Source organism: Sceloporus undulatus, chromosome 4 (genome assembly GCF_019175285.1).
Source record: "Sceloporus undulatus isolate JIND9_A2432 ecotype Alabama chromosome 4, SceUnd_v1.1, whole genome shotgun sequence".
NCBI lineage: Eukaryota > Metazoa > Chordata > Lepidosauria > Squamata > Phrynosomatidae > Sceloporus > Sceloporus undulatus.
The window spans coordinates 49,964,177-49,991,217 of record NC_056525.1 but is presented as its reverse complement, the minus strand read 5'-3'; positions in this window follow the sequence as shown (position 1 = coordinate 49,991,217).

Below are 27,041 nucleotides of genomic sequence, written 5' to 3'. Positions count from 1 at the left end.
TGGGGTTTTTTGCACACACAAAGCTTTTTTCCCACCCAAAAACAAGATTTTATCACAAATCACCTATGTGTATTTCTGCACAGAATGCTTTCCTGAAGCACTTTGGAATGCATAAATACTGAGCAAGAACTGTGCAAAATTATTCATTTTTTCTAATTCTTTGCCATCGTATGCAATGAAGGAATAATTGAATATTTGCATCCCTAAGTAGACATCACTCTACTGTGGAAGCAGTCATTCAACACCGACAAAGGCAACCAATTCAGTTTTAACATCTTTATCCAAACTCTAGGCTGAACACTAATCTTTTCTAAAAAAAAGCAGGTCACTCTTAACTGAACACCTGCAGTGAACACCAAAGAAGGTATTGTTTCCCAGCAGCATTTGAGTGAATGTGAACTGCTCTCTCTGGTTAAAACTCACATATAATCCTTTGCAACACATTTATTTTACCATTGTCACCTGTGTTTGTCATGTTCAGACTTTTTTGTGATTGTGGAAGTGAGGGTTCATTTGGTCCCAGTGTGTTCCTCTGCAGCAGATGTTGCATCTTCCACGTATCTGCTATGACCCTACAACATCTTGGATTTTGTGATGGGGAATATCGTCCAGGTTTTGAGTAACGCTGATGTCATGTTAGCACCATCTCCATGATGGATAGAACTTTGGCAGCCAAGTGGTGTCATACACAGTTAAGCTTGCGGCACTGCCATTCATTTTGGGAAAGGTGATAGTTTGATAGAGTTATGGTGAGCCCATTTCCAACGATGGAGTTTTAATTGATTCCTCTGCTATAGAATCTATGCTATAGGAAATGTGCTTTTTGCAAAATGGACTTTTATATGGCCACTATTCATATATCCTCAAAAATAGTTTGCAATTCTGTTTGACTTTGCTGTTCTGTTTCTCTACAAATAAGTTCCATAGGTTCTATCCATCTAATGGTAATAACATATCTATCCTTATGGGAAGCTTATTCTGAGCTAATCATCATCGTTTTAAAAAGGGCAAATGCTGTCATCAATTCCCCTTCCAATTCTGGTATTGAGATAAGCTTTGTGAAATTGCTTTTTTGCATAACATGATTAAATATATGTGATCACTTTTTTTGGTGAATGTTACCTTTTGCAAGTCCTTTACATATAGAATTTGGGTCTTTTTAAAAATCTAGCAACCAAGAGGACAAAATACATTTATGTCAGCCCCTATGCTCTGATCTAGGAAGTTCATTAGAGCTAAGAGAAGGGAAGCACTCATCAGGGGCCCTTCAATGCTACACAATTACATCACTATGATTCCATGTTAACTGCCATGGCTCCACCCTTTGGAATTCTAGGATTTATAGTTTATGGAGGGGTACTTACAATTCCCACTTAATGAACCCTATTGTTTCACCAAACAACAAATCCCAGGATTCCGCAGATTGCAGCCAAAGTGGAATTGTAATACAGTGTGCCCGCATTATACACGGGCGCGCTTTACGCGATCTTGAGCGTACGCACTCAAGATGCAGGGAGCATGTGCGGCGCAAGGGGCAGTGCGTCCGTGGAGCTCCACGCACCGCTGCGCCACCACACCACCATGCACAAGCCCCATTGTTTCTAATGTGACTTGAGCATAGGCAGAATTTGCCTTACGCGGGGGGGGGATCAGGAATGGATCCCCGCGTAAGGCAAGGGCCGACTGTACTGTAATTGTGTAGTGTGAAAAGTCCCCAGGAGTATGTGAGAAGCACATTGAAGCAGTTCAAGAAGAGCTTCTGAAGAAAAGGAATGTAATGGGCAAGATGGCTGATTGGCTCATGTTGTACAATCCATTTGTCCCAATTAATCCTCTGTCAACCTACATTTTAAGCTGCTCTTAAACTGTCCCAGTTTTTCCCTCCTCCTCCTCCTCCCACTTTTTCCCTTTGTGCTCATTTTACTTCATCTGCTGGAAACAGTTGAGTGTACAAAAGTAGTTTGCACTCAGTTAACTAGCCAGGAGAGAGGAGGCAGTAGAGTCTTTCCTTTCCCAGTAGGGTCAGGCAGGAGCAAAGTTCTGCAGCCTTTCCTAGCTTATATGTTCTTAATAGCATTTGTCATCTTGACCACAGTCTGATGTTGTTGGCTACATGTGTCCCAGTTTTCATCTGTGAATGTCAGAGGGTACACTGTACAGTTCTTGCTTTTGGCACTATTACTCATCCACTTGTCCTTTCCCTCTGGACCCAACTCAGGAGCACAGACTAAAGCAAGTGGACAATACCACTTCATCTTCTCCCTTTTTGCACTCCTTGCAAGCACAGACAGGGTCAGTAAACAGGCTGAAAAAGCAAGGTCTAAGAGGCTTCAAGGGTCAGCAATAAGAGCTCCCATGCTGTGCCATGGCAGCCTCTTGATTTTGATGACACCTGATGCCATGTCTGGAACAAACCCTTGCACAAAGGATTTATCTGGTACATAGAAGTCGTTTGTTCACAAGCTTGTCATGGAGGAATAGAATAGTCTTGGGTCCTTACTTTACAGCTGACAGTTGTCTGTTGGAAGGCAACCTCTGTTTGAAGGACTGTCTAGTTTGCCTCTACTTTCAAGATAACTACCCATTAGAAAGGATATCAGCAGCTCATAAGAAGGCTGATGTAGGTATTCATCAACAGGAAGCATCTGGAGAGCAGACTGATCAGGCACATAAGCTTTATGGTCGCAGTTGTCCCAATTGGTGAGATGTATTGGATTTCTTTGCAATTAAAGTAGTAATTTCCAAATGCTAATCTGTATACATAAATAAGTGCATAAATTTTTCCTGCAAATCAGTGTCGTCATTTTGACTTATTTCTTCATGATGTGTAAGTCAATGGTTCTCAGACATTGGCCCTCCAGATGTTTTAGACTTTAGCTCTCAAATCCCTGGACAGCATGGCAAGTGGTCAGAAATTGTAGAAGTTATCTGCCCCCAGCCCATGAGTCAGACCAGCCCATGGAATATTAATGGCATGGAACTAGAAAAAGAGGACAAAAGGTTGTGGAAGGAAGGGGTTCAAATCAGCTGAGTGATAAAGCTCTGCCTTCTGTTCAAAGAAATTTGGATACAAATTTCCAAATGATATACTTATCCTATATTTTAGATTCATTCAACTGAAAACACATATTCTCTGCATTATAAGAAGCTACATCTGAGCCTATAGCAGCACCATGCAATGAAACTGAAGCCATGCAACTTTCCAGATTATGTGATGAACTACAAAAACTTTTATTTTCTGTACTACTCTGAAACTCTTGTTATTGTGCAATTAATAAATGGAATGAATAAAATTTCAGCCCCGTTTTCACACTAAATTTGTTGTCAAATGTGTTCTGTGCCATCTCTTTTAAAAATAAGCCTGTGTTGTATCAGGCCATGATAGCTCTCCATTTTGAAGATAAAGCTTTAAGTTCTTGGAAGAAGCTAATAAAAGTAGCTGGGTCTTTGATGAACTTCTTAGAAGTAGCCAATCCAATCTTGTTGTTGTTGTTGTTGTTGCTGTTGTTATGCTTTATATATAGTGCTGTAGATTTACACAGCGCTGTACATATAAACAATAAAATAGATAAAGTAAACCTGCCCATGGCATACAGTCTAATAAATACGAGCATAATACATATAAATAATACATAACAGTATGGGAAAGTAAATAAAGTAAAGCAGGCAATTAATTAAAAATGTCAAGTAACAAGTAATAGTCACACAATGCCTGGGAACGCTTCTTATAAGATTATTAAAGCAATTAAGAAAAATTTCTTCATTGATATTGTTATGTTTCTCCTGAATCAGATGATGATTTATGATCCACAAGATTTTAATAGACTGTTAGTTGAAAACATATATGTCTAGTGCTCTTTTGCATATTTAAAAATGCAGTTTTCTATTTTTAATTTATACATGGATGAAGAAAACTCACAATTGTGAATGACACCAGATTTGGAAATGTGCAAGAGAGTTGTGGATCTCTCAAGTAGAGTAATCAAATTAGAAAGGCAGAAGCCAAACAATAATCAGACTCATGCCCACACATACATACACATATATATACAGGGCCTAGCAAATAAAATAAAAGCTCTGTTGCATTGTTTTGTGAAATATGTAAAAGTAGTCTTACAAACACTTGTGCAAAATCAAACAGATGGTCAAATGGAGGAGAGACAGGGAAGAAGAAATAAGGCTGCAGATTAGAGTGGTGTAGGAAGAGAAAAAGTCTGGGGAGGAAGAACCCTAGCAGGAAGTTATAATGAATATATGCTAGGCCTAATTCTCATAGAAACATGTAAACTAGCACTTACTGAATTCTATGTCAGCTGCCAGCCTCTGGAATCCTGGATTTTGTGGTTTGGTGAGGCAGCAGAGCTCTCTGAGAGAGAATTTTAAATAACCCTCTCTAAACCTAGAATTCTATGGGATGGAACCATGACAATTAAAATGGAATCATACTGCCCTAATTGTGTAGCCGCCTACACATTTCAGAATTATGTAGGGTGGAACCATTGTAGTTATTGAGCAATTTCAAACTGCTGTAATTGGACAGTAAAATACACTGCGTATTTTGCACTGAATCTCTAGCCCTTAGCCAATTCAACATTTTTTCACTGGACACTTGCCACAGATGTCTGAAGCATCCTTGTAGTCCTGGGAGCTAGAAGCTTGTACTATGCCCATTTCTATGCAAAGTAGTATAGCTAGGATTCCAGCAAGGACATAGCCGGGGGGGGGGGGTCTTGGGGTCCGGACCCCCTCTTCCATTAGCAAAATGAATGGTGTGTGCTGCTGTGCCTCTGCACCCAAGCCCCATTATAATGGTGGCACTTAGTCTGGACCCCCCCCTTCCTAAAATCCTAGCTACCTCCCTGATTCCAGCCACCTCGGAAGCCTAAGATCCTCAAAGACCAATCCATGGTATGCACAACTGTGCTGTGCCTTTTCAGAAACAATGTAGACATTCATCATTGGCATGGCCATCTCAGAGTGTGAAAAAGTTGTTGTTGTGGTTGTTGTTGTTGTTGTTGTTTGGACAATACAGCTCAGAATTCCCCAGCCAGCCCAGCCAGTGATGATGCTATGAGGGATTCTGGGGGAGTGTAGTCCAAAATGTGACATTCCCAATCTGTGGTCATTACCTGTGTAATGTACACCCAGCAGTGGCTTCTTGAGTTATTCCCCCTGAGCCATATCCTTACTGATGCCCTTGAGGAATTTATCTAGCTCACAGGAATGTGCCTGCTTTCCCCAAATCTGGCTGAGTGTATGAGAACAAGAGCCACAATTTATAGCAGGCTATAGCTTTGAGCTGCACACAGACACTGGAGTCCAGAAATGACTTCATTGCCTTGAAAGGCAATCTCATCATCTCTCATTCTGTGTGCTGGACACACACACACACACAATGCTATCTCTATTCATCTTCATAGACCAGAAGTTTAATAGCAAGCTCTGATGCAGAAAAGCTCCTGTTTCCACAATGGAAACAGATGATAAAAATGATAAATCATTTCCTAAGAGTTATGATAATGGATTATTGATTAATAGGAGAGGGCAAAGGAAACATAGAACATGATGGAGGTCATAAATCCTGTAAATTAGTTAACCCTTTCTGCCCCTGAGATCTCTGTGAATTCAGTGGTCAGAGAGCAATCTGAGGGAGAAAGAGACTCCCTGGGAATTAATATTCAGGAAGAAGAGGCAATCAGGGCAAGTGATCACCATTTGTATCTGTTCTTCTTCTTCTTAACATTTGAACTGCATATCCCATGGACTTTTTGGAATGAAGTCCATAGAAACCCTACATCCTGAAGAAATGCATGACATGAGTTCATGTTTAAGAGATACTCTTGCATATGGCAAGACATTTCACTTTGGCCCCACATCATATGGCAAGACATTTTGCTTTGACCCCACATACACACCTTCACATACTTCCCACAATACTTGTTTCTTCCTCCCAGAATTACAGGCTAAATTTTTTGTTTTACATTTTTGTTTTCTATCCAAATGAATACAGAGTTTTTGCAATTGTTTTTGTGGAGCCCAACACACCCTGATAAATTTTCACAAGCTTGCCAAGAATATAAAAAGAAGCAGATTCTGGGATTCTTAAGTAGGGAAATTTGTCTGCCACGAAGAGGAACTGAGCACAACCAAACTGGTTTAGTGTTGGACTAACGAACTTACCGCACAGCATTTGGACCAATGAGAATGGAATGGAATGGAACAGAATGGAACAGGGGGTGGGGGGGGATGTGTGTTACCACATGGGAGAATGCCGCAGATGCTGCCAGGAGTCTCCAAGCCATTCCCCAGCCATTCCATGGCAGCCAATTTTGAAGGATGATTTTGAACCGTTCTTAAAAATTGACTGCCAGGAAAGACTGGGGAATGGCTTGGGGACTCCCGACAGCATTGGCAGAGTTCTCCCATACAGTAACACATGTTTCCCTCCCGCTCCACCGGTTCCATTCTGTTCCCATTCCTCCAAGTGCCGTGCAATAAGTGCCCAAATTCGGCTGCCAGGAATGACTAGGGAAAGGCTTAGGAATTCCGGGCAGCATCGACAGCATTCTCTCATACAGTAACACACATTTTCCTCCTGTTCTGTTGCATACCATTCCTGTTCCTTCAAGTGCCATGTGGTAAACTTCATTAGCAACATCAGGGACTGCCTGAAGGAAACCGGCCCTCCTCCTCAACTGCATCTCGGCCTCAGGGAGCTCGATCAGCAGATCCAAGCAACATCAGGACTGCCTGAAGGAAGAGGCCCCCCCCCTCAAGTCATCTCGGCCTCAGAGGGAGCGATTCAGGCCAGATCCAGCAACGGGACTGCCTGAAGGAAGAGGCCCCTCCCTCCTCAACTGTCATCTCGGCCTCAGAGGGAGCGATCAGGCAGACCCAGCAACATCAGGGACTGCCTGAAGGAACAGACCCCTCCCTCCTCAACTGTCATCTCGGCCTCAGAGGGAGTGATCAGGCAGACCCAGCAACATCAGGGACTGCCTGAAGGACAAGACTTCTCCCTCCTTTAACTGTATTTTGTATTGTATTACGATTTTACTGTACACCGCTATGATCATCGTGGAATAGCGGTCTATAAGAAAAACGTTATTATTATTATTATTATTATTATTATTATTATTATTATTATTATTATTATTATGGTTCTGGAAATCAGGTTTTTGAATCCACACTTGGCAATAGAAATATATTCTATGACCTTGGATTAATCACACACACTCATCCCCAGAAACCCCCATGATAGGGTCACCATACATCAGAAACTACCTGAAGGCACACAGCAACAACATAAACTGACAAAGTGTTGAACTAAATGGCTGCATTTTTAAAGGTTTATAGGCCAGAACTTCCCTAGGCAGTAGATGCCAGACACAGAAGAAGCAGTCTTTCCATTGTTTTTCCTGCACCCCTAAAGTAGTCTGCAGCTTCCAGATGTGATGGAACATCTTAGGCCTGTTACAGACTGCCAAAATAAAGGTGCTTTGGGTCTCTTTGGAGGTATGCTATTTAAATGATGCATGGGTCCTAACAGTTCGGAGGTTGCGCCAAAGCCAGACTCCATTCCTAAGCACTAGAGTGCAGCTTTGGTGCAGCTTCCAGATTCTTAGTATGCATGCATCATTTAAACAGCATAGCTTCAAAGAGACCCAAAGCAGCTTTATTTTGGCAGTCTCTTGCTAGAGTTGAACTAAGATTTAAGTGCTAGTCAAGTCAAGTTCTGTACATGGAATTGCATGGGGACCTTGCCTCAGGTGGCTAAGCGTCTTGGGTCAGTTCTGTTCAGGGAATTCAACTACTCCAATAAGGAAAAGGAAAGACAGAAAAATGATAAAAACAAAAAGTGGGACATTTGAAGAAATAGAAAATTGTCAAACTTTTTAAACAATAAAACAGTTTGAATGCAGGGTACCATCAATAAAATGATGACACTCAACTCTATTTGTTCTTCTCATTGGAGTTGGTTGGGGTTGAACAGGTGCTGGACTGGTGCCTCGATGTTGTAATTGGCTGGATGAGGGCCAGTAAGCTGAAGCTGAATCCCAGTCAGATAGACCTTGTGTGGATTGTGGTTCTGGAGTCTGTCAAATGGGTAAACAACCTGCCCTGGATGTGGTTGCACTCTCCCGAAGGAGCAAGTATATAATATGAAGTACTCCAAAATTCATCTTTGTTACTGGAAGCTCAAGTGGTTTCTGTGGCTAGGAGTGCTCAGCACCAGCCCCCTTTTAAAGGTTTTTTTCCCCTCCCCTATCAGTAAGTGATAGCTCAAAAACACAATTTATATTGTGTACAATGTGTATTGCACAATATGCTTTTGATATTCAATATCGGTATCAGATAGATAACTAGCAGGTATAGTTTGTATGTTAGACTATGACTTTGGGAGATCCAAATTTGAATTCCAACCCAGCTATGGAAATCTATTCTGTGACTTTGGGTGAGTTACACTCTCTCAGCCTCAGAGGATGGCAATAGCAAGTCCCTCTCTGAAGAAATCATGCCAAGAAAACCATGAGATAGGTTTGTCTTTGATTACTATAAGTCAGAAATGACTTAAAGGTACACAACAACAAATAAATCAAACAGACAGATAGCCAGAGAAATAGATCTATATCTATATCTACATTGATCTAAAATTCTATGAAAAACTATTCCTACATGTCATAAATTATTATCAACCTTTCCTCTTTTCTTCATATTCTCTTGCCAGCAGTGCTGCTGTTACAGACGCACATTTTATTGGCACCTTCCTCCTCTCACTCCCATTTGTCTTCTGCCACTTTGTGACAAACTTGCAAATCATTTGCATAACCCAGTACTGGAGGCTGGAACTGAAAGTTAGATCCTACTCTAATTAACTAACATTCTTCCATATGCTGAAATCTGGTAGAATGACAGTACGTACACCTACCACTCCATGCAATGCCAAAGTTATCTAAGAGCAGACATGGAGTCCTACTTAGAAAAATTATTCTGCCTTGTTGTTATACAGTGTGTGTGTGTGTGTGTGTGTGTGTGTGTGTGTGCGTGTGCGTGTGCGTGTGCGCATGTATATGTATTTAAAAACATACACATTTATTTCTAGGATATTGATTTGTTTTGGTTTTCAGGTATCTCAGCTTTATAGGATTACAGCTATTGCTTTTTTGTTATTTTTATTTTTTATCATTCCCACCTTCCTATGTTTCACACTTATTTATGTTAATTCACTCAATCTACACTTATTTTCAGGTTGAGCTGGATTCAATTAGGGTAATTTCAGATAACCAGGGAGACCTCCATTCACATAGCAGTGAGTTTGTCATTAATGGATTGTTGTTGTTGTTGTTGTTGTTGTTGTCAACTGCCCTCAAGTGTATCTCAAATCATGGCGATGCTATGGATGAGACATCTCCAAGATCCCTTGTCCTCAACTGACCTGCTCACGTCCTCCAGTCTCAGGTCCATGGTCCCTCTGGTAGAATTCAACCATCTGGCATGTGATCTTCCTCTCTTTCTACTGCCCTCCACCTTTCCTAGCATCAGTGTCATTTTTAATGAGCCATGCCTTTCCATGATGTGGCCAGTATGGCAGCCTTAATTTAGTCACTCTGGCTTCAAGGGAGAGTTCTAGAATATATTTGTTTGTCTTCTTGGCCATTCATAGTATTCTGAGTACTCTTCTTCAGCACCACATCTCACATGAGTTGATTTTCCTTCCATTGGCTTCCTTACTGTCCAGCTCTCACATCTACACATGGTGAAGGAAATGCAAAAGCTTGGACTATCCTCACTTTCATGTTTAGGTTTATATCTTTGCACTTTAGGATCTTGTCTAGTTTTTCCATAGCTGCCCTGCCCAGTCCTAGGATATAGCACAATAAATGATTCTCCAAGACTGGTAATCCTATTAACACTTGTATGGAAGTAACCCATACCAAATTCTGAGGAGCTTATTTCTGAGTACACATACATATTAGGATGAAAATGGAATGGGTGTGGGACACAGGGAAGCTGTGGAACTCTTCATCAGTGATACCCTGAGTACAGTCAGTCCTCCTTATACACGGATTTGCCATGCGCGGATTTGAGCATACGCGCATGGCAAATCCGGAAGTTGTCCCCAATGGCGGCGCGCGTGCATGCATGCCGCCATTAGGGACAACGGGACTTGAGCATACGCGGATTTTGGTATACGCGGGGGGGTCCGGAACGGATCCCCCGCATATACCAAGGACACACTGTACTAGCCAAGCGATATCAATGACATTCTTGATCTCAGGCCAAACTGCCCAGTCACTTGAAACAGGAGTATATGTTTGTCAACAAACATAGGCACAAAAAGAAAGAGAGATCATTGCTGAGTTATAGTACAGGAGCTTCTTAGGGTTCAACCACTGCTGAGATCCTGCATGATCCTATCATATTACTACACCTCCATAGCTATATCTCCCAATGCTACCACACATCTCATCTTATAAAAGTGCATCCCCCCCCCCACATCCATGCTACTGGGGAATAGAGGGATGAGTGAGGATATCTCCAGCTAATTTTCTTTACCATCACAGTTCACCAATAGGATGCCAGCCCACATTTCAGTCTTGCTCCAGTGTAAGCATGTGAGAGCCAATATGGATTGGGAGCACTGTGCACAGTTTAAACCAGAAGTAGGAATTGTATGACTCTCCAGATATTGTTGTATTATAGCTCTCAGCATCTATATTCAGCATAGTCAATACTGGGAGCTGCAGTCAATTAACACCTGGGGTTCTGCACAGTTCCTACCCCTGCCTTAAGCCTTCCCCACCACCACCATACCTTAAATTCATTCTTTTACCAAACAGTGATGAAAAACAGATAGAGAACTTCTAATGGTACCAATGAACGAGTCCTGCTTTTTTATGGGAGGGGGATGGAATTTAAGAAGAAACAACCTCTATAGGAGATACAAAGGTTTCAGCATCTCCTAGCCATATGCAAAGATCCTGATTTTCATTGGCCCTTCCATGTTTACTTCTGTGTCTTGTTGTCTTACTCTAAAGCAATTGACATACTGTGTAGTTTAGCCCTGAACCTTCAGTAAACTTCTGCTCACGGAAATGCTGCCTTGAAATACACTCAACTTAGTGTTTAGCATGCCAAACTAGGTCCAAGGATACCAGATTCAGTTCCTCTTCAGGGAAGATCATTGGATGACCTCAAGGCCAGTCACCATCACTCAGCCTCACTTACTTCCAGAATCTGGAAACATTGACCACAACACCTAGAATCCCCCAGGCAGCAAACTTCCCTATTTGGGGGGATTCTAGGAGTTGTAGTCAGTTTCCAAAGAGCCTCTGCCTATTTCACATAGTAGTTTTTTTTTTTTTTAAATGAAAACTCTGCTTTTTGTCTCTTCCTCACTTCTCCATCTAGTGAGAATTTAAAAGTGGCAGCTGTATTCTTTTTAGACTGAAAAATGGGAGGAGTGTTTGTTTGTTTGTTTGTTTGTTTGTTTGTTTCTTCATCCATCAGCCCTTGTTACTTCTTCCATCCTAGGTGCGAAAGTACAACCATCTCAGCACCTGATTTGAATGCCTGCTACATCCTCTCGCATTCCATTTTCAGACTGCTGACTAAATGCAGATTGCATGGCTTGAACATCAGTCATTTTTTTCCCTCACCTCCTTTGTTTCCATGGTTTACTCTTATGTTTGATAAAGAATTTTGGTGAATTCTAAAAGCTATTTTGTGACCTTGATGTGGGCTATTGAAGATATTGTCCTAATATAGATGTTGAAATCTACTTCACAAGGGTGTTGTCAGAATAAAATGAAAGGAGATATATATACACCTCCCTGAGGCTCCAATAATATTAACACCATTCTAACTGTCATGGTTCAATACTGTGGAATTCTGGGATTTGTAGTTTTGTGAGCCTTCCCTGCCAGACAGCATTGGTGCCACAACAAGCTACAAATCCCAGGATTCCATAGCACTGAACTATGGCAGTTAAAATGCTGTCAAACTGCATTATTTCTGCAGTGCAGATGCAGTCTGAGAAAGTCATGAGAAAATAAAGACAATCAATTCGCAGAAGATCCTTTTTACACACACACCCAAAAATGTGTCCTTTTCACACAAACTGCATCTTTTTTACACAAGAAGAACAGACTATAGCCATAAATATTGTTCAAAAATGAATTTCCTCTTTCAGTTTTTGAACTTAACTCTGCTGAGTACAAATCTAAGATATCAGTACAAGCAATCACAGTAGTTTTGACATTACAGCCAGTCATCTTCATTCTCAGCAATTGATATGCATGCTAACTTTTGTCAACCATTTTTATCACTCCATTCCTGACCATGGACTACCACCAATGGTGATACTAGAATAAGGAAGGGAGGACTGTTTCACTTTTGCGAGAAGTAATTTATGTGAGTGTAACCCACCCACTTTCCTCCCCCCAGAACAATTCTACCTCTTTCCCTATGTATGTGCTTCCATGTATGTGTGCGGTATGTGTGTGTAAATTTTCTAACTTGCTGACAGTAGACAATGAAATCAATGCAACAATCATTCTGGAGATATTTGGGACTGTCTTAATCACATGTTAAAGTAATATTACAGTTGCAGATGCTGGATAGTTTGCTTTAGCACTACACTGCCCTCTTGTGACTTCTACTGTAATGGATTGCAATAAAGGCGCTGACAGTAAGCAAGAAGAGGTGTTAATGTTTCCTTGACCTGTAGACCTGCTGAAATGAGATTTTTTTTTTCCTCGCCCTACTGCAAATTTCTCGATGTAGAGTCTAAGACTCTCAGGAAAAAAGGCAGGTTATGTCAGAATAAACATCAAATTCTTCTTTTACGAAAGAAAGGGACTTTTTTAAAAAATGAGGAAGAGGCACATCCGAGCAGACAAGACTCCAAAGCAGGTAGACTGGGAACCACTAGTGGGTTTGTAGGTTATTTGCACTAGATTACCAAAGGTTTTGATTTCCATTAACTGACTATATTGTGCTCATAAGTCCCTTCACCAGGGTGACCAAATGTCATAACTGCAAAGGAGAACAAAGCACCACAAAATGTAAAAAATTCAAAAAAAAACCGTAGGAAAGTAAGACATGTCCTGGTAAAGGAAAACAGAGGCTGGATGAGAGTGCTATGATTGTGTGTTCCTGCATGGCAGGGGGTTTGGACTCAATGACCCTTGTGTTCTCTTCCAACTCTATGCTTCTGTGATTCTTCCCTTACAGTTTATTTCTAAACATGCTTTATACTTCCAGACAGTCTGGAGTTTGCCAACTCCAAAGATATTGAATGAATGAATGAATGAATGAATGAATGAATGAATGAATTTATATTCCACCTTTCTCTCAATATGAGATTCATTCTCTATCTCTTATAGTGTTGGCAGAGGGAGGGGAAATGGTGTCATTTTGGCTAGCAAAGCAATGACACTCACTATCTGAACATCAGAACTAACAGGAATAATGACACTTGTGACTTCCCCTACAAAATAAAATCAGTTTTATGAGCTCCTTGGAGGAAACCAAACAAACCAAGTTCATATTTTTTGCTCTGAAAATGAACTTCAACAAGTGACTTCAGCTGCCTGTGACATCTACAACTACCTTGTCTTGGACTGTTCAGTATGCACTCACAAATTGTTACAAATAATTATTGAGGCTGGTATTTCAGGCTGATATCCCACAATTAAACATAATGATTTCATGGTGCCTTAGCTGACCAAGAACCAGGCCTTTGAAGATAATGGCTTTCCTTGCCTTTTATTCAAAGCGTATTAGGCTCCTTCAGTGCCTGAAAGGCAGTTATTAACACAAGTGCATTTTATAATTGGGTTTGTTCTGACTTGCATGCTATTCATTAAATACTTACAGTCAAACCTGATAAGATCCCTTCTCTTGGATAGAGCAAAACTGTGTTCTTCACTAATGGGAAATCTTATTCTTTTTGACACGACATTTTATCATTGAACAATCACCACCATTTTTAGTATCTAGAAAGGATTTGTAATTATGTTAGGCCAAAGATAAGTTACATCCATATATGTCACAGTTGAAGTACAGGATGAAAAGCAATAAAGGATTTTGTTGTTGTTAGCTGCCCTTGAGTCAGCTCTGACTCATGGCTACCCTGCAGATGAGACATCTCCAAGAATCCCTATCCTCCACTGCTTGCCCAGATCCTGCAAGCCCTTGCACATAACCCCCCTGATCGAGTTTATCCATCTGGTTTGTGGTCTTCCTCTCTTTCCTCTACCCTCTACCTTTCCTAGCATTATTGTTTTTTCTAGTAATCCTGCCTTCTCATTATGTGGCCAAAATGCAATAATTTCAACTTGATCATCTTAGGCCCGATACAAATGGGCAAAAAGCGCCATCCTGGGGCCGAAATTAGGGTTTGGGAGAGAGGAGTGACTGCACACTCTCAAGCCATAATGGCCCGCCCCCACCTACACGGGGGCGGCCATGATGACGTACACGCAGCGCAGCATCCAAATGGCACCGTGCCTCATGGACATCATCAGCACACACAAAGGTGTGAATGGAGCCATGTGCGAGGCATTTGGTTGCTGTGGCCTCCATGTGGGGCAGAAAGGGGTGGCATCTCAGCGTTCCTTTCTGCCTGTCTGTATCAGGCCTTAGCTTCCAAAGAGAAATCTGGTCTGATCTGTTCAAGAAACCATTTATTTTCTTCTTGGCTGTCCACAGTATCCTAAGTACTCTTCTCTAGCATCATATTTCGAATTAGTTCATTTTCTTTCTGTCTGCTTCCTTCACTGTATAACTCTCACATCTGGACATGGAAATTGGGACTACAATGGCCTGAACGATTCTGACTTTAGTGCTCAGTTGTATATCTTTGCTCTTCAGTATCTTTTCGAGTTCTTTCATAGCTGCCCTTCCCATTCCTAGTCTACTTCTTATTTCAGTGCATACAAAATGGCTTCCTTCCTCCCAGCAACACAGGACTATTGTTATCCCCACGACAGCCCTATGAGAAAGGCAAGGCTCAGAGATAATGGATGGTCACCCAGTGAGCATCACATCAACGTGGGGATTTAAACTCAGGTTACTCTAGTTATAGTCCATCCCCAAACATTATATCAGATTGTCTTTCATGATTGCTCAGGTTCCTACACCATGCTAGCCCTTCAGAAGTATAGTGCATTCAGAAATGAAGGTTCTGTTTAACTAGTGTGGCTGATAGGAATGTTTACTATACAACTGAACAAATAGGATGAATCTTTGGGCCTGTAGAGACAAGCCAAAATAAAGCTGCTTTGGGTCACTTTGGAGGTACAGTGCGTCTGCTCTATACATGGGTGCACCATACACAGCTTCCACTTTATGCAGAAGCCACACTGCAATTGAATGAATGGGGTGCACACCCACGGCGTGTGCACGCTGCACCGCCATGAGCACAAGCCCCATTCTATTTAATAGGGCTTGTGCTTATGTGGAATTTACCTTACAAGGGGGGTCTGGAATGGATCCCCCACATAAGGAGAGGCTCCACTGTATGCTATTTCAATGATGCATGCATCCTAAGAGTCCGGAAACTGCAGCAAAGCCATGCTCCAGTCCTTAGGACTGGAGCGTAGTTTTGGGGCAGCTTCCAGACTCTTACTACACATCATTCCAGACTACACATCATTTAACTTCCAAAGTGACCCGAAGCAGCTTTATTTTGGCCTGTCTGTATGGGGCCTTTGTTGAGTGAAGCTGGAAAAATATGTATGGTGACTTGTGGTGGAGTAATTCTCATTAAAAGCCAAAATGAGGCTATCATACTTTGGAAACATCAAGAGATATCATAATGCATTAGGGAAGGCATTAATGTTTGGTAAGTCTGAAGTCAGTATAAAAGACAGACTCAATCAAGAATCAGTTAAGCCACAGCCCTGAGTTTGTAAGACCTGAACAATGGCCAGGAATCATGGAGGTCTCTTATCCATAGGATCATCATAATTCAAAGTTGATGTTATGACAGATTATAACAACAGCGAATTTGTAGCATCCACATTGACTAGAATGCTAATTGGAAACATCAGCCTCCTGACAAGAACACGGATTGCTTGTTTGCTTCTGGCAAATTAGAACATATGTAGTGTTGTTCTCTGGAATATCACATATTTTGAGGACAAATCTTTTCTGATTTTTCAATTCTGCATAAGTAGTCACAAAATAGAGATGAGACAATACCTAGCCTGTTTTGCATTTTAGATTATAACTCAGTAACCTGGAGAAGTTTGGGAGGTTCATGCTCATTTTGTAGTAACGCCTGCTTTATTAGCTTTCTGAATTATTTAGCATAAAATCCCTTTTTTAAATATTGAACAATTAAAGCTGCTCATTGTTATGTTTCTAGTGATATAAGCACTCTTCAATCCTATGACCTCGCTCACCTCTTATATTCTCTCCAGCCGTACAAGAAGTGTTTTTTAGAAAAATAATCTTGGCTGAGAATGATTTTGGGTTTTCCTCATCCATTTTTAAAGTTGGTTTCAAAGGCCCATTTACAGAGAAACAGCAGCAGAGTTAAGTCCACGCTGCAGCTTCTCATCACGGAATGTCTCTGAGAAATTGCACCACTTACTGACCTTTGTGCAGCGTGCCTTTGCTCTGAGCTGTAACAACCTCAATAAAGAACTTCCTAAATATTTTATAAAGCCTTGCAATTGTTTCATTAGATCGTGTGTACAATTTGGCCAGGACATAATGTTCAAAAGGATCTGCTGGTGCCTGCTGGGAAACTCAGAGTTGTATTTTTTATTTGATACTTTGTAATTGTCTCCAATGAATTAATTATCTTCCTTGCTTAAAGTTCTTAGTTTGTATCCTAGCACTTCTTTATGAATGTTGTCTTTCCAGTTTCCTTTCTGGGGAGGGGGATGAGGAAGAAAGGAGGATTGTCAAGTCTTTTTCCTGACAATGATGCTGTATCTCTTTTCCTAACATAAAAATGCAGTGGTTGAAAAAACTATGCTAGACTTCCTCAATGCCATGCCCTCTGGATGTGTAGGACTGCAACTCCCAATTTCCTGAGCAAGCAAGGGTACAGGCAAGAATGGGGATTACAGTCCAATGCATCTAGAGGACACTAGGTAAGGGGAAACTGAATAATACTGAGGGTTCCAAATGGAAGATTTGTAGTGTGTGTGCCCTGTGTCTGTCTGTGTATGTTCCAAGTCAGTTGTTGACATATGGCAACCCCATGAATTTCATATCATTTTCCTAGGCAAGAAACCCTCAGAGATTATTTGCTATTTCCTCCCTCTGAAATACAACCTACAGCACCTAGTATTCCATGGCAGTCCCCATTCAAGTACTAATTACGGCTGACCCTGCTTAGTTTCCAAGATCAGACAAGATCTAATGTCTTCAGGATATGCAGTACTAGGACTCAAAAGGCCCTCTGCAGCTAATCCGTCTTTTTCTCCTTGACAAATTATGTTATTGACAGAGGAAAAAATGGGGTAAAGGGTAGTAAAACACAGAAGGATTACAAATAGAAGAAGAAAACATTTGCATCCCCCTCCCTGCATGCTTGAGACTGAATAAATTTAATACTAGGTTAAGGAAAGAGTTATAAAAGTGATTTTCTCTGTGAAATAAAAGAACTAAGAAAATGTACACCAAATAGGATTACAGAGGAGAGGCCATGTTTGAATCTCCCACCATGTATGTGTGTGTGTGCTTTATTTATAGAGCACTGTAGATTTATATGTTGTTGTTAAATGCCCTTGAATTGATTTTGACCCATGGTGACCCTGCTGATGAGACATCTCAAAGACCCTTTGTCCTCCACTGTTCTGCTCAACTCCTGCAAATTCATACTCATGATCTCTTTATTAGAGTCCATCCATCTTGCATGCAGCCTTCCTCTCTTTCTACTTCCCTCTACCTTTCCTAACATTACTGGTTTTTCCAATGATATGTCCAAAGTACGAGGTAGAAGCTGTAATAAGAACAATGGTGAAAAACAAGTCACCAGGAACAAATGATATTTCAACTGAGCTGCTGCAATCCACACTGACAGAGTCAATTATAGTGCTAACTAACAGATATGGAAAACAAAACAATGGCCAACAGACTGGAAATGATCAATATACATCCCCATCCACAAAAAAGGAGACACAAAAGATTGCAGCAACTATAGAACCATAGCACTAATATCCCATGCAAGCTAAATTATGCTCAAAATTCTACAACCTAGACTCCAACCATACATGGAGAGAGAAGTCCCAGAGGTCCAATTGGGGTTCAGGAAAGAAAGAGACACTAGGGACTACATTGCAAACATATGATGGATAATGAAGCACACCAGGGAGTTCCAAAAGAAAATCAGCATGTGCTTTATAAACTATAGCAAAGCCTTTGAATGCATAGGTCATGAAAGGCTATGCAATGCCCTACAAGACATGGGAGTGCCAACACATCTGATAGTCTTAATGAGGAATCTGTACTCAGGATAGGAGGCTACTGTCACAACAGAACATGAAGAAACAGAATGGTTCCCAATTGGCAAAAGAGTGGCTTCTTAGCACTCTACTTGTTCGACTTATATACAGAACATATTGTACAAAAGCAGGCTTGGACACAGAAGAATGAGGAATGAAAATGCAGGAGGAAGGAATATCAGTCTGAGATATGCAGATGACACCATAATACTAGCAGAAAACCTCTCAGACATGGAACAACTACTAAGAAAGATCAAGGAAAAAGACACAAGGGTAGGCCTATTGTTGAACATAAAGAAAACAAAAATTATGACCACAGAGAACCTATACAAATTTGAATTAGACAATGAAGAAATAGAAATAGTAAAAGAATTCTCATACCTGGGATCAAACACTTATAGAAATGGAGACTACAGCCAGGAAGAAGATTAAGAATGGGAAGGACAGCTATGAAAGAACAAGAGAAGATCCTAAAATGCAAGGATACAACTGAACGCAAACGTTAGAATCATACAGGCCATTGTATTCCCTAAATGTGAGAGCTGGACAGTTAAGAAGGAGGATAGGAGGAAAATCAACTCATTTGAAATGTGGTGCTGGAGAAGAGTGCTAAAGACTCCATGGACAGCCAAAAAGACCAACAGATGGGTCTTGGAGCAGATCAGGCCAGAAATCTCCCTAAAAGCCAAGATGACAAAACTCAGGTTGTTGTACTTTGGACACATCATGAGAAGGCATGAATCATTGGGGGGAAAAACTGTGTGTGTGTGTGTGTGTGTATGAGTGTGTGTATGAGAAGCAAGTATTTCAGTGATTGTTGGACTATGACTCTGGAGACCAGAATCTGATTCCCACTCACCCATGACATGCTCTCACTGGGTGACCTTAGGCAAGACACATGCTCTCAGCCTCAGGGAAAGGCAATGGCAAACCCCCTCTGAACAAATCATGCCAAGAAAACCTCATGATAGGTTCAAATTAGGTTTCCATAAGTCAGAACTCACTTGAAGGCACAGATTACACACACACACACACACACACACACACACACGTTCCATTTCTTGTTTTACTTTGTCTAGCTTCCTGATTCATGTTTCTTGCATTCCAAGTTCCTATAATACTGTATGTTTTATGTTACTTCAGACTTTCCTTTCACCTCAGAGCATGCCAACTTTTGGCTTGAGTCCAGTTGCCTCATTAGCCACAGTACTACTCATAGCTGACCTCTGCTGTACCCCAGTAGCTCATTGAGCACCATCCAACCTGGAGTTTCTTCTTCTGGCACTATCACTTGTTTAATTTTATATTGTTTTATCATAGGGTTTTCATGGTCAAAGATCTTTAGAAGGGGCTTACTGTCCCATTTTCTGTGCAGTGCTAACAATTGTTAATTGTAATAACCTCACCACACTACATGCACAAGACCCATTGTTTTCAATGAAGCTCGAGCATTCATTGTATTTCCCTTACGTAGGAGGGTCCAGAACAGATCCCCCACATAAGGGAAGGGCCCACTGTATAGGGCCCGATATAGCTTAGTAATTTTCATTTCAACATTTGCACACTAAACAATGAAATAGGCTTCATAATCAGGCTATTTCCTTAGAACCAGCAGGCAAATGAATAAATCTGTCTATTGAATTACTTTTGTCATCATCAGATGGAGGGGGGGGGGAGAAATTGTGATAGTGAAAGACTTCATATGCTCTGTTTATGGCTGTTCCATCACTATCCCTGGATTTTGTAACTCAGATTGCACCTTTTTTAATTTTTGAAATAACAACACATTGTTCTTTCAGTTAGAGCCCTCCACATGTGTTAATGATACAGTCCCTGTCATCCCCACCCCACAAAGTTACTGGCTGTGATGGACAGGGGAGGCCTAAGTGAAGGAAGTGGGGGAAGGGTATATTTCTCACCTATGGGCTAAATTCACATGGCTACTTGTACTGAATCCCTTTCTTTCCTGCACGCATTCTCCTAAGGACTCTCAAACAATTTTGGGAGAACTAAGAAACCCTCAGGAACAGGCCAATAGGGCACTGCAGAACAAAGAGGGATCATCAGTTCCAGTAGGAGTGGTATTCAGTGGAAGCACCTATCCTGGCTTTAGTGATTCAACTCTCTTACCAATTGGGATGGATGAAGTCAGGCCCTAGTGTAGTGTTTCCCAAACTTTGGTTTTCCAGTTGTTTTGCAATTCAATTCATGGAATTCCTGACTGTTGGCTAGCTGGGGCCTCTGGGAATTGATGTTTCAAATATCTGGTGAAACAAAGTTTGAGAAACACTGCCATAGTGTCACATGCTGCTTCCCCAAAGATATTTTTGTGGCCATCAACATCTCCAGGATCCCTAGGCTGGCATTTTTCTGGTCAAAAAAGGAGAATAAATTTGAATAAATAGATGCCTCCAGGGGCAAAAATAAATAAATAAATCCTTTTTCCCAGGGTAGACTGCAGGGCTATCCTGTACTATTTAACATTTTACGAACAGCCACTATTGAGCACCAGTCATTGACTTCCAGATACTGTTTTTGTAAAAAATTTATATCATCCTTGTGGTACCCAGAGGGTCCTTGGGCATTGAAGTACCCCCTGGACTTGTCATAGTTGCTCACCCCTGCTCTATGAGACAACCTCATGGGATACATAAATGTACACACATAGACAGTGCAGTACTATGAAATGTATAACCTGCCATTTTTATTTATGCCTTACACTTTTATATTGCCTGATAACCATGATTTTTGCACAGTATATAGTACAAACAAATATAAAATAAAACCAATGAAACAATGATGAGAGACAGCACATGATAAAACCAACAAGCAACAAAGAGGAAAAAGCCTATAAAACAAAAATAATATCAGCAGCAAAACAGAGAAGTGCTATAAGCTAACAGCTCTTAAAATGCTTGGGAGAGTAAACAAGTGGTTTTTGTGCCTCCAAGACCATAACATAGGCATCAAGTAGCCTTCCTTTTGTTGGGGTGAAGTATCCCACAAATGGGGTGCTACCACTGAAAAGGCCTCTGTCACCCATCTTAAAGTTTTGCATACACAGTAGGCCCTTCCCATACACAGAGGATCTGTTCCCCCCCTTACACAGAAAGGGGGAAACGTGTATGCTCAAGCCCTGTTTAAAACAATGGGCATGCACTCCCGGGTGCATGTGCCATTTAACCATAAGTTTAAAGCTGTGTATGGCTCACCCGCATATGGCACAGGCACACTGTAACAGCTGCTGAGCCTACATTTAGACCACAAAAAACAAAGGCACAAGTATAGGATGCAGGAGACTTGGCTTGGCAGTGCTACATTTTTGTTGATCATAAGTTGAACACAAACTATCTGAGCAGGTCTGTAAATTCTTGTCTCTTCATCATCACCGTCATCTCGGCAGGGCTTCTGTTTCCTCCAAGAGTAGCATGACAGGAGGAAATTCAACAGGGGAAGGTTTTTTTCCTGGTAGTGCCTCTATCAGCAATAAAAAGCTTCATCAGTTGGACCTCTGATGGAAAAGACAACAGTGATTGGCTTTGCCAACCCACTATCACACTGCTTCAGGTCTTCACATTAAAAACTGGGAAATAAACTTGGCTACATAGGTGGGTAATTGTTGGTACAAACCAGTGTACAAAAATTGTAAAGCACTCTGAACACTTCAAAGTTCAGTAGGCTATATCATGATTATGATTTATAACAGCTCCTGAGAACACAAGTTTACAGAGCCCACAGTCTTTGTTCCACTCCTGGCTTGGAAATTTTCATACAGGATAGGAATCTGTCCGTCCAATGTAGCAGCCTGCTTTTCCCTCACAGTGTCTAATTGTACCACTTCTAGCAACATTACACAGAGATTTCTGCAAATTCCTGTGAGGCAGTTTGCAGGAACTGGCAAATTTTCTCATTGCACAGCATCTTGTAGTACCGCAGATATTTTTTAATATGTCCGTCACTTGGGACCTATGCTCTGCAAATAAAACAAATGAGAGCAGACCCTGGCAGCTGGAATCCCTCCTGCTGCTGGATACACTTTAAATAAAGAGATTTGGAACTACTTGATCCTGGCTTATCTCCGTCTGAAAGAAGGGATTTAGCAACAGCTTCCTCACTGACATTTTCTTCTCTGTTTTCAACTGAGAGACACTTCTTGATGTTCACAACAGCAGACCCCTCTGTCCCTTCTGGCAATGGCAAGTGGGAGCTTCTATGCTAGTGGAGGAGAATGTGTCCATGCTAGGCTTTAACCCAGACAATAAAGTTGGCAGACACATTCTTTATAAGAATTTATCCCCTTCCCAAAATAATTCCTGATAGGCTGCCACTATTTAGGATGAACTTTCAAACATACATAAGTCTCTCCTTTCACACTATGCAATCATAGCACTATGATTTCACTTTAACTGCCATGGCTGCATCCTATGTAATCCTGGGACTTGTTGTTTGGGGAGGCAATAGATCCCTCTAGGCTCTAGTTGACAATTCTAAATATGTCTCCCAAAACTGCAAATCTCAGAAGTTCATTATATAAGTTAAAAATTGATTGTGTAGCATGAAACAGACCTAGTTGCTTTGGGAACACTCTGGGCCTTTTTTGCTAAATTTCCTTCTCTTCAGACCAGCTTTAGGAATCAATAAAAAGAAATAAAAAGAAAGATACTTTGAATTTCCTGCCCAAAGCCCAGAAACACAGAATTTAACAGGATGTGGATTTCCCCCACTCGACAGAGTCATCGGGTGGGGAGGCACTCTTTGCTGGCCTCCCAGGACCATGAGACCAAAATTTAAAAGTATACTGGGGCTTGCAAGCCATGGTAATTGGAGTCTGAGGGCAAGGCCAGAGGCCTTTATAGCCCCTTTTGCCCTTAGCTCCTGCCTCTTCGCTTTTGTCTTGGACCCACTCTCCCACCACTGACACAGTGTGAAGTCTCTTGGTTGCCTCTGGGCCAGGTAGGAATTTTTTCCCCTTTTCCACAGGTTTTTTTGCCTACCCCACATTGTCGCAGTTGGATTTGGACAATTGGCAAATGTAGTATCTAAATAAGTTGTCATCTGACATAGACTGGAGGAAGAATTTGAGTATGGTGAGCACTCAGGTCACTGTTTTGGTGATAGGGAGGTATCTGGAACTGCCTTTAGGTCTTGGAACTGGGGAGGCAGAGAAAAGGGTTTCCTTTGAGGCTGGCCTGAAGAATAAACCCTCTCTTTTAGCCTCAGGGCTTGGGAGAGGGACCATCTGATTGGCTTTCTTGATGCAGACTGGCCAGGGAGTAACGCAGCATTTAGGTTCTCCCTGGGGCTCGAGTGGTATCACCCTGGGGAAGCTGCAGCTGCTCCCACTCTAGGTTACCCCCATTAGTTGCAGTTCTCCTGAGAAAACAAATAAATTAATAAATAGGTAACTTAATAAAGTGGCCCTAATTTCAAACCCATTATCTATGTCTGGTCTCTTTATTCATGGGCTGGTCAGCAAAGCTTGTGAAAACCCTAAAATACACTTAGTAGTTTTGCAATCAAATGACAAAGATGCACTTAGTGAGAATATCCTTTTTCAAATACATATTTATAACTGTTTTACACAATGATTTTTAATGTTTTGTATTTTAATGTTTGCTGGCTTCTTTTGTTTTAATTTTGAAACCAGTTTAATCACTGTACAGTGCTTCATCTCTTTCAATATGGTACGAAGTGTATACATTTATTGTGATAAATAATAAATAGTGCTATTATATTCTTTATAGTCTTTTATTATAAATAATATTAATATTTCATAGCTGAAAACCAGGATACATGTGGCCAAACAACATCAGAGTGTGATTGTGATGGCAAACCTTATTAACGAGGAAAAACACAGAAGCTAGGAAAGGCTGCAGACAACAGGAAGGGCAAGATTCTGCCCTCTCTGTTCCTCTCCCCTTTGTTAAGTTAACTGAATACAAACTCCTTTTTCATTTTTAACTCAGTTTGCAGGATGTGATGTAAGCTGAGGACAAAGGGTGAAAGTGGGGAAAGGAGAGAGAAATTTGAACATGTTAAAAGCAGTTGAAGAAACAGGATTACAGAGGATTAATCAGGACTGTCCCTGCCAAACTGGGACAGTTGGAGCATATGTGAATGTCCAGATAAGAAAAACAGGTCAAGGGAAGGAGGAAACAACAGAAGGCAACAATGACTCAGAATTCCCAATAAAATAAAGTCTATCTAACATGCCTAGTTACATATTGCCTCCTGAAGTAGCATCTTGGGTTCCAGAACCCTCATTGCAGAGTGCATGGTGCATGCCAGGCAGAATACTGTGGCGTCTTTTGTGAATTAGATGAGCCACAAGGAATGAGAAAATTCTTAGTTTGATGAAAATCTTCATTTAATAAAATCTGTCCCTTTGGTGGAAATTATCATTTATAGTTTCTACAGTATTTATTTTTAAGTGGTCTAATCAGCAACCCAATCAATTATGGTGCGTCTAGACCAGAAGAGAAAAAAATTCACCTCTATAATGATCATAAACATCTATCTCATTTGAACTGGACACACTATGGTGCAAAAGGGCTTGGGTTTATGGATGTGAACTAGATAATAACATACAAGATATTCAGCAATTTAGGCTGGCCAACATGGTGCTAATTTACCAAATACTCCAGACATGCTCTGGAGACAGGTAATGTATATGTATGTGCCTTCAAGTTGCCTGTCAATTTATAGTGACCCCATGAGCTTCATAGTTCCTTGACTGTCTCTCAAGGAACTGTCTCTTAGGAGACAATCTGAATGCAATCATGGGGTTGAACGTTATTGTGTGATAACCCACTACTTGCAAATTCGAGCAATGGGAAGTCAGTCCAAACGCAATCATGGGGTTTCACGTTATTGTGTGATAGACTGCCACACGCAAATTTGGGCAATGGCATGCTATTTTCTGGCAATGGGAAGCCAGTTCAAACGCAATGCACATTCATGTAATTGGGCTAAACTAGCGACTTTAGGTGATTGCGTTCTGGCCTCACTTTCTTTTCATTCAAATTTAAGAGAAATTCCTCCTGTTTGATAAACTCCTTAGTCAAGGAATACTCAGAGATGCTTTTGCCAGTTTCTTCCTCTGAAGGACCTGATATTACTAGTTCAAATTAAGATCTGTCTTCCTTATGGAAAGATGTAAGTATAATGTAATATAAAACAATTAATATCACTAGCTTGGTCCTAAAATACATGCACAGTTAGAGATCTCTAAAAAGGTAATAACAAAAATCCAGCTTCTCTCTCTCATCTCTTTTTTAGTAGATCTAAAATTTTGATTATGATGAAGTTTTACAATTCCTCATTTATCCTCTTTCTTCCCAGAATGCATTGGGTTATTGTTGTTTTGTGAAATAAACAACATATGAATCACTCAACCATATGCTACCACTACTAATCCTAACTCCCTGAGGAATCACACTGAATTACACTTACAGAAGGTCAAGGTCTGAACTGTTTCTCAGCCTGCAGTGTGAACCCCTTTCCACACTGCAGAACAGATTTAGGCCTCATTCACACTGGTGGCATTGCTCCGGAAGGAACTGGGCAAATTGGGGGGGGGGCCCTCCCGAATCTCTCCGGAAGCAAGTGCTGACTACCAATCAGGGGCATTTTAACATGAATGCCCTCTTGGAGAATTCAGGTTTAAGGTGAAGGTGCCTGGCTGTCAATCAAAGTTAATTCCACGATGGTCATAGGTGACGTTTCCAGCACTGAAAGGGGCATCAGAAGTGTGCTTTCGACTCCTCCTTTTTTTTTTAAAGGACCAGGCACCACTTGTCAAATTTAAAAACCTCTAGTGTGTGTGTGTGTTGTGGGCATTTGGTCAGTGTTGTAGGTTATGATCTGCCCTTGGCCCCATTTTCAACCCCAAAATGCAAGCTAATGCATCCTGTATCCCCCGCTCCTTGCCACCCCAGAATGCCTCATACACAGGTAATAATAATAATAATAACAACAACAACAACAATATTAATTCCTCACCTCGGAATGCCAGAAAAGGATGCATTTTTTTCTCTCCCTAGGCTACCCCTGAATTCCTTAGAGACAGTAGCAAAAGCTGTATCAATTTGCTAATTTACATAATTGGAAAGAGAAACATTACATTCAATTGGTAACATTCATTCGCATTGCAGCAGTCATTCCAAAGGAAATAATAGGCTACCACTCAGAGACAGTAGCAAAAGCTGTATCAATTTGCCAAGTTGCAACATTACATTCGATTTGTAACTTTCATTCGCATTGCAGCAGTCATTCCAAAGGAAAGAATATGCACATCGACAGCCAAAAATAATTTTAAAAAACATTCAAAGGAAAAAAGGTCTCTGCCAGATAGCAGAGGCTTGCCTTCCTGTAGCGCCCTGACCTGCCCTGAATTGACCCTTCTTCCTGCTCACGTTCTATCTATCTATCTATCTATCTATCTATCTATCTATCTATCTATCTATTTCTATTGCCAAAAACATGTGCATTTTTTGCCAAAAATGATTTAAAAAATCAAAGGGAAATGGTCCCTGATGGATAGCAGAAGCTTGGCCTCCTCTGCCCCCCCCCCCA